General features: G+C 42.8%; 1 long non-coding RNA gene across 1 annotated transcript; it reads right to left on the reverse strand.

Moving 5' to 3' along the window:
• Nucleotides 1-4097: 4097 nt before the first annotated feature.
• LOC115496712 (uncharacterized) lies at nucleotides 4098-9986 on the reverse strand. Its single transcript, XR_003962224.4, has 3 exons — nucleotides 9670-9986; nucleotides 4926-5039; nucleotides 4098-4189 (listed from the first exon to the last, which is right to left on the reverse strand). It is a non-coding gene; the product is annotated as an uncharacterized lncRNA (long non-coding RNA).
• Nucleotides 9987-11095: the final 1109 nt, after the last annotated feature.

An 11095-nucleotide genomic window follows, 5' to 3' on the forward strand; every position in this document is an offset into this window, starting at 1 on the left:
CCTCAGAAAATTCCCATTTGGAGAAAGCTGACCAAACTTCCAAGTGATAGCAAACCAGAAATAGAGTTAAAATACAGACTGAAGCAGACCAAAGTAGGTGCTTGGCATTCTGAAAGAAGTCCATAGAATACATTCATTCGGATTTTATTTACAAATACTTCTAAACACGCTGGGGCAAATTTATGATCAAGCTTAGCAGTTTTCTTCAAACAGCTGCCTCCATATAGATAGAATATTAAGGAGAGAACTTAAATCTGCAGGAAATGTAGTGTTACAGCAATTGGCATTACTTGGACACATTGTGGAACAATGCTGCTCAGCTCTGCTTTTATCAAAAGAAATTTTGAGTTCACTGCTCTTGTACTCAGTGAGGAATGGGTTTGATTACAGAAAGAAGAGAGAAGCTGAAAGAAGCTGTGAATTTATCTTTAGGATCGATTTCTGCAGGAATTTTTATCCTGAAGTTTTAGGAACTAGTTGAATGCCAGCACTGAATATAAACAGTCTCTGTTCTGAACCTTTTCTCTGCAAAAGCCAGAGTCCTCATTCCCAGTCCAAAACTCTGCCACTTGTGTAGCTCAGTGCTGTGGTCTCCTGTCTTCATCTGCAATGGGCTCAGCATGAGACTTCAGGAAAGAGGATAATTTGAATTTTTATCTCTCTGCAAATTTTGTTACTGCTTTTATTCATCACTGCAGAAATGAGCAGCCTGCAAAGCCAGTCCACCTGCACAACACCTTATCCTGTTGCAGTGAGATCTGAGGATGCACCTTAGACTGATTGTAATGACCCTTGGACTGGACCACACATTATTTTATGCCTCACTTTCCTCCCTGCAATAGTGGAAACAGCATTCCATGTGCTGGATAATATTGACTTCTGCCCAGAAACTGTTTGTTTTGCATATGCTACAGAGATGAAAATTAAATTGGACATTTTGAAATTTTGGAATTTCAAGGAATTATGTTCATTGACGTTTACATGTAAAAAAGAAACCAAACAAATCCTAGCAGCAATTCCTCAAAGTTCATTCTTGTTTTCAAAGAAATCTAAGAAAACTTGGCTGCAGGTATTTCTTTTCATTTTCTTCCAGCTCTATAGTCATTCACAGAATTCTAAGTCAGGATCTAGCAGGAGTTGTACTCAAAATGACAGCCTGCCGAGATGCATTTATTTCTCTGGTTTGCCACTTTACAAGGGAAAAAAACACATTTCCAAGATATTTTTGGTAATGTATGACTAAGTAGCAAAATTAAAACTAGGAAATTAATAACTACATGGCATTTCAATCCCATCAACTCTAATCAACATAAATCCATTCTAATTAAAACCTGCAAATCCTGAGGATACCAAAGAGATGGCCCTCTGTTACAGGGAGATGGCAGCAACAGGTACATTCCATACAAATGGAGAGTATGCAAATCTCTGAAAGAGGCAAAGATGAAGCTGTACTAGAAGCTGTATTTTTAGAATACCACTAGACCCTAATAATCTCAAACTGGTGAAACAAAAAAAAACCTCATAAATTTTGCCCTTTAAAACTTACAAAGCACTTTGACAATCTACATGAAGGAGTGTACATCTTTCAGGCTGAATAGGGTCACTAACTTTATCACAATCATTCCTATAGTTTTAGAATATGATTAGCCCCTGCTAATCCCTAATTGGCAAAAACAAACACAAATTTTGTCCTTTAAAATTTAAAAAGCACTTGCACAAGCCAAACAGAAGATCTGAAGGAAGTGTACAACTGCACACCCTGCAAAAGGTTATCAAGTTTATCACAATCATCAAACCAGAAATAGGACAGAGATACAAAGCATGTTCTGATCAGAACGATGAATAACACACACCAGTTTAAAGAGAATAATAGAAATTATATAATTGCACCAGGGCCTTTGTTTCCAAGTCAAAACATCTCAGCTCTTGAGTCTGTCTTTAGGACTTGATCAAAAGCCTAAAAACATTAACAAGATTCTTTGCACTGACTCCCTTGGGTCTTGCACGTGTCCTTAATACAGCAGCTTCGCGTATCTTAAATCAGTTCAGGAAGCTCCTTGTCTCTCCTACAATTCGTTCAATCTTGCACTTACAAGTGGCATCAGCTTTAAAATACAAAACTACAGATGCCAAATCTACCTGATCCTGGTAACTTCTCATATTATACCAAGATCAATAGTTCTCCTTTCCTCCTACTGCAGTGTCAGGGGAAAAGGGATCCAAAGTGAGCTTGGGTTTGTGCAATTTGTGCCTATCCAGAGCAGCTACTACTGACACTCTGGGGTTTAAGGGGAGAACCCATCTTCACCCAGCTCTAAATCAGCTCTTTGAAAGAAGGCCTCTTTTGTCTATTGGTGGTTTTCATCCCCAACCAGCAGAGATTAAACAAATGCATGTGTTTGGCAGGCAGTGGCTGTCGCCCTGCCAATTAGCTCAGCAGGAAGCAAACAACCTGCTGACCTTCCTGAGCCAGCATCTCTCCAAGGCAAGCAAAGGGGGCTGTGCTCAGTAGCTCAGTGTTGTTATCATCATATTCCATCACAAGCGTACCCTAACATTCCCTGGAGTCACAGCAACAGTCCAGAGCCACGGAGTGTAGAGCTGCAGGGAACCAAAGCCATCATTATGTCTGGGGGTTTCCAAACTTCATTTGTGAAATAAATGTTGTCTTTATTCTGTTTGCAACAGCCACTGACATTGAGGGGGTCTGGGGGTCTGTGCAGGAGTCCTGAGGGCTGGCAAGGATTTTCTAGATGAGAAAGTCTGGGAATCTGATTTTACTACTGTGGCAAGGAACAAGTTATACCTGACTACTCTTAACATGTTTATTTCACATGTTCTTACAAATTGCCACACAGTCTCTTTATGCAAACTGTGCTAGATTTTAATACACTGATGTTGTTCAAGAATATTTAATGCTAGCTGTAGTTTCCTTTTCAAAAGTGCAAGTTATGGTTTGGTTGGTTTTTTTTCCTTGCAATGATGAAAAAATAGAACATCACATATATAAAGGCTTTGACAGCATGATATTTAGAAAAGCAAGAATATAAAATCTATCATTTTTATCCATCCTAGCCTGTTGTGATGTCCAGTGGTGACAGCTTAGTAAAATATCTACTCTGTCTGTGTTTTCAGTGGGAGGCCTGGCCTTTGCTTTAATATAGCATGGTCTGCAATCAGGATCCAGAGCTGCAAGAGGACTTTAGTGGATAATGAGGAAGGCAGCTTCAGTAAAGGTTCCTCAGCTCTGAGCACACACCCTTTTCAGGTGTAACTTTCATCTAAGTCTCCCCTGCATGTCATTCCATTGGATCAAATCAACAGGAGAAACTGAAAAATAGGCTGAGATAAAAATGTGTTGGGACACAGAAAGATGCTTTAATAGATAAAAAGCTACAGTCTCTTTTAGAAAGGATTTTTCCACTTTGTATTCCTATTGTCTGAAATCAGGCCTGAATAGAAGAAGATGACTTGATAAAATATAGGCAAAAAATCATATAAGGAAATAATGGAAATGCTGTTATGGATTTTTGTGAGTATAAATAGTTTCGGAAATGAAACTGTCAAGCCCAGCATCTGAAATGCTGTAGAAATAAAGTCACTTTAATGGTCAGCCTGCTGCAACCACATAAGCATTCCCTAGTTCCTTTCACAGCCCAGTATCTTGTAATTTTTTTTTTTTTTTTTAAATCTGACATATGGGGAGACATTAGCTGGAGACTGAAGGAGACAGAATCTAAAAGAGAAGCAGAAATGGATCAAGAGAAGATAAGGAACAGAAATCATCAACAGGAGATATTAAATTCCAAAAATGAAACTTGAAGGGATGGGACATTCTAGAAGGGAAAAAAAAAAAAAAAAAAGGAAGGGTGATGAGATAAGCTGGAAAATAACACGGTGAACTCAATTTTAAGCAAAAATATTAGACAGAAATAATCTGAGACAGCCCCTCCTCTTCTTCCATGCTTCTGAAGGTATGGGCTGCTGTATCTGTAAGAGCATTCCTGGCACCTGACTGTGAGTCCAGAACAGTTCTGTCCCACAGCTGGGGCTGCCCTTTGGCTTTCCTGTTGCACCAGCAGAAAACCATTCCCTTACCTGCAGCTGAACCAGCTCATCCAACACAGAGGACATCTGCTCACACTGGTGCTGTGCACTCCCTCCACACACTGCATTCTGCAATGTGCAGCTGGGGAAAGATAGAAAAATACCTAAAATAAGCATCAGTGTCACAAAAAACAGGCAGTCTCTAAGTTAAAGGAACATTTTGGTATTTGATTGGCATTCTAATGTCCTTCATATCCTCAGAAAGTTCCACATCTTATCAGCTGCCACAAACTACTAGTTCATGGTCCAATTTCTTCCTCTGGAAACATCTTTTGTATCTTGTTTTTCTTAAATTTTATTACCCATTAGACTATTTCCTCATCATAATGGCAACTCAGTCTCTTTCAGAAATACATATTGTATACAATCCAGAAATATAAAATGTATAAAATCTGCCTAATACCTTCATAAAGCAGAATGAAATTTCCTATTCACACTAAAGGGTGATGAACCAAGAGAATGGATCTTTGGCTCAAACCCTGGCTGAGCCACTGAGTTGCCATATGACCCCAGGCAAAGAATCTGATCTTCTTTAATTGAAGCAGTTAAAAATTTGGCTAAGAAGCAAGACCCTTCTGAAAAGCATCAGCCTTTGACCTCAGCTTGCATGAGTAAATGCACCTCCAAAGTCTCAGGCTGAATGATGCAAGATGCTTTTTCAGTTATCTATCCCTAGAAGCTATGTGGTTGCTCCCATCACTTCGAATTTTCAGCATAATAAGGAACTACACCACTTAGTGAGGTAGTAACAAGCAGCACTTTGGTGGTTCTGTCAAGTGTTTGTTACCTAGAGGACAGCTCTTGACCACCTGACTTACTTCAATTAGACTCGTGGGTGAAAGCAGTGGAGAGGAAGGAGCCTTGCATGCAGATCCTGCTGCCAGGAAAGTGAGTGAAGAATACAGGTGTAATTTATCTTGCAGGAGCTCAGCCTAAGTAGAAAATAAACATCAGTTACTGTTTTTTTGTTCCCACAGTTGATGATCAGATCTTTCCCATCACTAAGACCCAAAGAGGGATAACTAATGTCCCTGAGGCCAGGATGAGCGAGGCCATTGGATGTCTCAGCTCTTAGCAAGGGCCAGAGACCTGAGTTCCTTTGACTCCACACTAAACTCAGCAGTCAGTATCACAACAAATTAGTTTTTGCCTCATTTGTAAAAGCAGCAGGCACGTGGTGAACACACTCTCACCTTGCCTCTCTCTAATGAACCACTTTAGCCATATCAAGAATGAATTTTGCATAATGACTGCAATATGAAGTAGTAAGGAGCATTTGTGATGGAAGCCTTGAGGACAATGACAAAGGCACCCATTAAGGAGACGTTCAGCAGCTGAGTGTCCCAGTAGAGTTGGGCAAACACTGAAATCCATTTCCCTTGGATATTAATTTGAATTTTTAAATGAGTTTCTTTGACTGTTCACATCTCTTTTGTGCTCACTTTCCATGAATAGCAAATGAGCTTTAATAAGGGGAATAATCATGAAAAACACATTTTAAGCTTGAACATTTGCCAAATGAAAACCTCCAATTGCACAATAAGTGGTTAGCAGTACATATGTCATTTTATGACTTTTACATTCAATTTAAAATATTCACTGTTGGTCAGTTATCACACAGGGATATCAAGGAAACCCAAATAATATCACTACATACAGAACTGGGCAGCACAGGTTAAAGTATTATTATGTATAATTAAGTATTCCTGAATTACTTGCTGGCTGAGATTTATTTCTTGACAATAATAATGAAAAAAAAAAAAAAAAACAACTTGAAATCTTGTATTCTTTCCCCTGTATTTTCTTTTTAAAAGAGTAACCTGTTATTTACCCAGACCTGCCAGGCAATATGATTTGCCAGAGGACAGAGTAGTTATGGGCATAAAATCTTAGCTCAAGGGCTTTTAGTAAGAAGAATTTAAGGCACCTAAGATGCACAGCTGCAGCCCAGAAATGCAGTGTAATACATTTTCCTTTAGTTTCCTTTTGTACATCATTGAGCTCTCAAGGAAAACCTCTTATATCTCATTTGTAGAGCAAATCACAACTGCAGAGTTCCCCATGAGTCAACCCCATTTAATTTCTGCTGATAGGAGCCTAAGAGGGAATTAATCAGCTTCACCTAGAAACTTCTTGTTATTTTGAAAGCAGGGGGGTAAAAAGTCATCCTTGCTATTCTGTTTTCTATTTACTGGGGTATATAAATAAATAAACCTTAGAGCATGATATTGTGCAGCACTGACCCCAGACTTGAGCGAGATGTACCAGAGGGAGCACTCCCAATTTGGAAGTGGGTGGAAAATCTGACCTGTTGGGTCTTTCCATCTCTGACCACCATTATCCTCTGAACCCTGCAGGAGCTGCTCTGCAGGCTGAGACAACCCTGAGCATCATCTCAGTCCAAGGGCTCCTACCAAATCAAATGCATTTTGATAACAAATGATTGATATGGTGGCCTTCTCCTTTGATCCAAAGTGTTTTCATAATTTCTAGCACAACAAATATAAGCATGTTTTATGAAAGCAGAAAATCTGGACTACACCAAGTTATTAATCAGCTGCAAACAACCTAAAGCTCCCTGATCAGACAAAGTGTAACATTCTAAACATCTCAGCATATATTTTCTCTTTAAATAATATTGAAGCTCTATCATCAGTAAATCCAGTGGGAAACCCTGGGATAAACTAAGCCAAGGTACAGAAAATAAGTGAAACACTATAGTACACAGCGTTACATTCCTGTGCTGTAAACTTTTGAACTGCATCCATGGAAGAAAAGGATGGGGAAAAGAAGATCAAATGCATGCTATAGTAAATATCAGGTATTGTGATAAATTGCTTTTATGCTTCCAATAATTGTAAACATCGTGTAGTTTCATATTCCTGACATGCTTGAAGAGATCTGCAAGCCTTTTTTCTTTATTATTATTTTATTATAGAGCAGCATCTCTTTCTAGTTTATTTTGTGGAGAAAATTGTCTTTTTATGCTATAAACAACTCCAAGCAGTTTGTCCACGGAAGCTGAAAGGTGGAATTTTAGCCCATTAGACACGGGCAGGGAAGCGAAAGTTCCGATTTCAACCCAAACTCGATTACAGAGCGTCCTCCAGCGGGGGTGTCCGGTACTGCAAACGCAAAGCACCAACCGGGTTTGGACGAACGGAGAATATTCGGAAGCCCAAAAATGCACGAATAAAAAATCGTTTTCGCTAAAATTAGAAGAACATTAGCATTCTCTTTGTAACGCTGTATAAATAATTTTAAAGGATAAATGAGATAATCATCAGTCAAAGTGCAATCCTAAGCAAAATAACAGAGTCTAATTAACATGAGATCTGACAAAAATAATTAAAGGAGGGTGACATAATTAATGCCAGTGGACATGGGATTACATAAAACAGACATTGTTAAGATCATCTAATATCTTTCTTTTTTATGAGTGCAAGGAATGGCATGTTAATCTTGAGACCTTTCTAGATGTGGGTGCAATTTTTACAATACTTGTCTTTTACTGAGCCAGCGATCCAAGAGGAGTCTCCAAGAGAAGGGAGCATTTATCCAGTTTAGGATGAGTTAGAAGGAGATGACAAATTGCCAATTGCTCCACAATTGCTTTAAGAATGGGAGAACCAACTTCAAAAATATGCTATAAGATAATCAAATCTTGCGTCCTCTACCTCAGTCACAGAGTACTTGGAGGAAAAAAAAATATAAGAAGTCCTTTTTCAAATGGAAAGATACAATTTCTATTGATTCCATGACTATGTGGATTCCAGATTTATCTTCTGCCTCTGTGGCATTTGTCAGGTGAGTCGGCCTTCAGAAACTTGAGCCGATTGCTGGTATTCTCCAGTGACCCCAAATTTCTTGGCCCAAACACTTCTGTGAAAAGGTAACACTCTGAAATCTGTCCTGCATCTCCTGACAGGCTTCTCCAGGCAGGAAGAGCTCCCAAGAGGCTCCCACTTCCCATCCCAAGCAGGCACAACTTTAAAGACTTCCATTGAAAATAAAAGCTTCTCTAGTACTCACTGGTGTTATCCGCAGGGGCATTGCACAAAGTGAGGAATACATTCTACCATGATTTTTTCCTTTACAAAGTACTTCATGAAGTTAAGCTGTATGAAGCAATATATGTCCCATAGTTCTGCAAGCAGAGTGCACATCATCTTTATTCTTCAAGATTTGATAAGATCTTCTAATATTGATACACCAACATTTTTGCAGCTTTTATTTTTAAACAATTAAATATATACATGTTATCTTGCTAGTTTTGGCTGTCCCTGCACAAATGTCTTGCCTTGTGTAAAGACGATAACAGATCAGCATGAAATACCAGAGCGTGAAAGTTCACCTCTGATCTCACAGGGACAAATTCAGCTGTCAGATAAAGTGCCACGAGTTCTCTTTGGCTCTAATGACTCCAGCTTGGTCTTTTGCAATCATTTGAGGTTTCTTCCAAAAGAGGAAGGAAGTGGGGAAACTCAAGAATGATGAAACTGCTCAGACTAGGATGTTATAAATACAAGTGCAGCTATCAACAGTATCCCTAGGGTGTGAACTTGGCCCAAAGGTCTTCCATTTTCCTCTGTGAAACAGTGCACAAATGAGAGCAGTGATCTCAGCTACTTCTATTTAATTAACCTTCATTTTATTACAGTCATTGAATGTCACTGAGTAAGCACACTGGTCTGTGTTCCTCACTGTGTCAGCAATCAGCATCTGCTACATTTCAAACTCAACTAAATGTCTTTTTTTCCCAAATGTTGTGTTTTTCTTACCCTTTCTATCAGCATGGGTTACTTCATCTTTGCTCCTGCTGAACAAGAGCTCCATCATTTTGCTCTCCATTTCCCTTTTCCTCTCACATCCTGCTTACATAATACATCTGAAGTCATCCTGACTCCCAAACCCAAGTCTACACTTTGGTCGTCTCTCACTAAGTTATAACACCTCCTCCTCCTCAGATGTTTGAGAACTTGGCTTCTGCAAATCAGCTTCTTACAGATGGTGCTTCCATTTACTGGCACAAATTGGTTACTTAGAAGTATTAGTCATTGGAGATACACATTTTATAAAACATGTGAAAAATAAGAAGTAGAATAAACAGGAACATACAGTGACATACTGCCTTGGCTTTTTCCCAGTGTTTTTTTCCCCTCCTAAGAACAAACACTACACAGCTCTCACCATGTATTTATGTTCAAGTGAAGTTATGGTATAGGCACTTATTATTTGAGAAAGCATGAGTGTTTTTCTAAGAGTCAAAACAATCATCCCCAAAATGGATGGCAGCATCGCAGACACAGAGCACTGACTCAGACCCAGAGACATTGATTGGACTCCTGACCTTCCACTTCTTTTCTGTTTCATCTTGGACTAGACTTCACCTGTCAGTGCCTTTATCTTCCCCTGTGTAAATGTGACGGACAATATTGGTGTTTACTGTAAAATAAGTTGTGATTAGGGCTTGCCTGCTCTCCTCATGCACCCTTTCCCTGATCCCCATCTCCCGGAGTGCTCTGACAAGTGGTCACACAAAATCAGGGGCGAGGAACGGACCTGGGATTTCTCCTGGAAGATGACGAGAAAGAACATGGAGGTTCATACAACTGCATTCCTCACTTGAAGGGAATCCGCCCTCTGTGCCCGCTCAGCCACACAAGCCTGGGCCCCCTCAAGGCTTGCACTGATCGGGCTCCCCCTCAGCTCGCTCCTGCCCGCCCCTCAGGGCCGCCCTGGTCCCCTCAGCTCGCTCCTCCAGGTCCCTCGGCCGCCTCGGTTCCCTCAGCTCGCTCCCTGTGTCCCTCAGCTCCAGTTCTAGCTCCCTCAGTTCGCTCCCACCCCGTCCTCAGACCGCCCCGGTCCCCTCAGCTCAATCCTGCCCAGTTCCCTCAGACCGTCCCCTGTCCCCTCAGCTCGATCCTGCCCGGTTCCCTCAGACCGCCCCTTGTCCCCTCAGCTCGATCCTGCCCGGTTCCCTCAGACTGCCCCGGTTCCCTCAGCTCGATCCTGCCCGGTTCCCTCAGACCGCCCCTTGTCCCCTCAGCTCGATCCTGCCCGGTTCCCTCAGACTGCCCCGGTTCCCTCAGCTCGATCCTGCCCGGTTCCCTCAGACCGCCCCTTGTCCCCTCAGCTCGATCCTGCCCGGTTCCCTCAGACTGCCCCGGTTCCCTCAGCTCGATCCTGCCCGGTTCCCTCAGACCGCCCCTTGTCCCCTCAGCTCGATCCTGCCCGGTTCCCTCAGACCGCCCCGGTCCCCTCAGCTCAATCCTGCCCAGTTCCCTCAGACCGCCCCCTTGTCCCCTCAGCTCGATCCTGCCCGGTTCCCTCAGACTGCCCCTTGTCCCCTCAGCTCGATCCTGCCCGGTTCCTCAGACTGCCCCGGTTCCCCTCAGCTCGATCCTGCCCGGTTCCTCAGATTGCCCCGGTTCCCCTCAGCTCGATCCTGTCCGGTTCCCTCAGACCGCCCCGGTTCCCCCAGCTCGTTCCCGCCCGGTTCCTTCAGCTCGATCCTGCCCAATTCCTCAGACTTCCCCGGTCTCCTCAGCTCGATCCTGCCCGATTCCTCAGACGGCCTCGGTCCCCTCAGCTCGATCCCGCCCGATTCCTCAGACTTCCCCGGTCTCCTCAGCTCGATCCTGCCCGGTTCCTCAGACTTCCCCGGTCTCCTCAGCTCGATCCTGCCCGATTCCTCAGACTGCCTCGGTCCCCTCAGCTCAATCCTGCCCGGTCCCCTCAGACCGCCCCTTGTCCCCTCAGCTCGGTCCTGCCCGATTCCTCAGACTGCCCCGGTCCCCTCAGTTCGATCCTGCTCGGTTCCCTCAGCTCGATCCCGCCCGGTTCCCTCAGACCGCCCCGGTTCCCCCAGCTCGTTCCCGCCCGGTTCCCTCAGCTCGATCCTGCCCGGTTCCTCAGACTGCCCCGGTCCCCTCAGCTCGATCCCCCCCGGTTCCCTCAGCCCGCCCCACCCGCTTTCTTCCCGCCC

Source organism: Taeniopygia guttata, chromosome 10 (assembly GCF_048771995.1).
Source record: "Taeniopygia guttata chromosome 10, bTaeGut7.mat, whole genome shotgun sequence".
Taxonomy (NCBI): Eukaryota; Metazoa; Chordata; class Aves; order Passeriformes; family Estrildidae; genus Taeniopygia; species Taeniopygia guttata.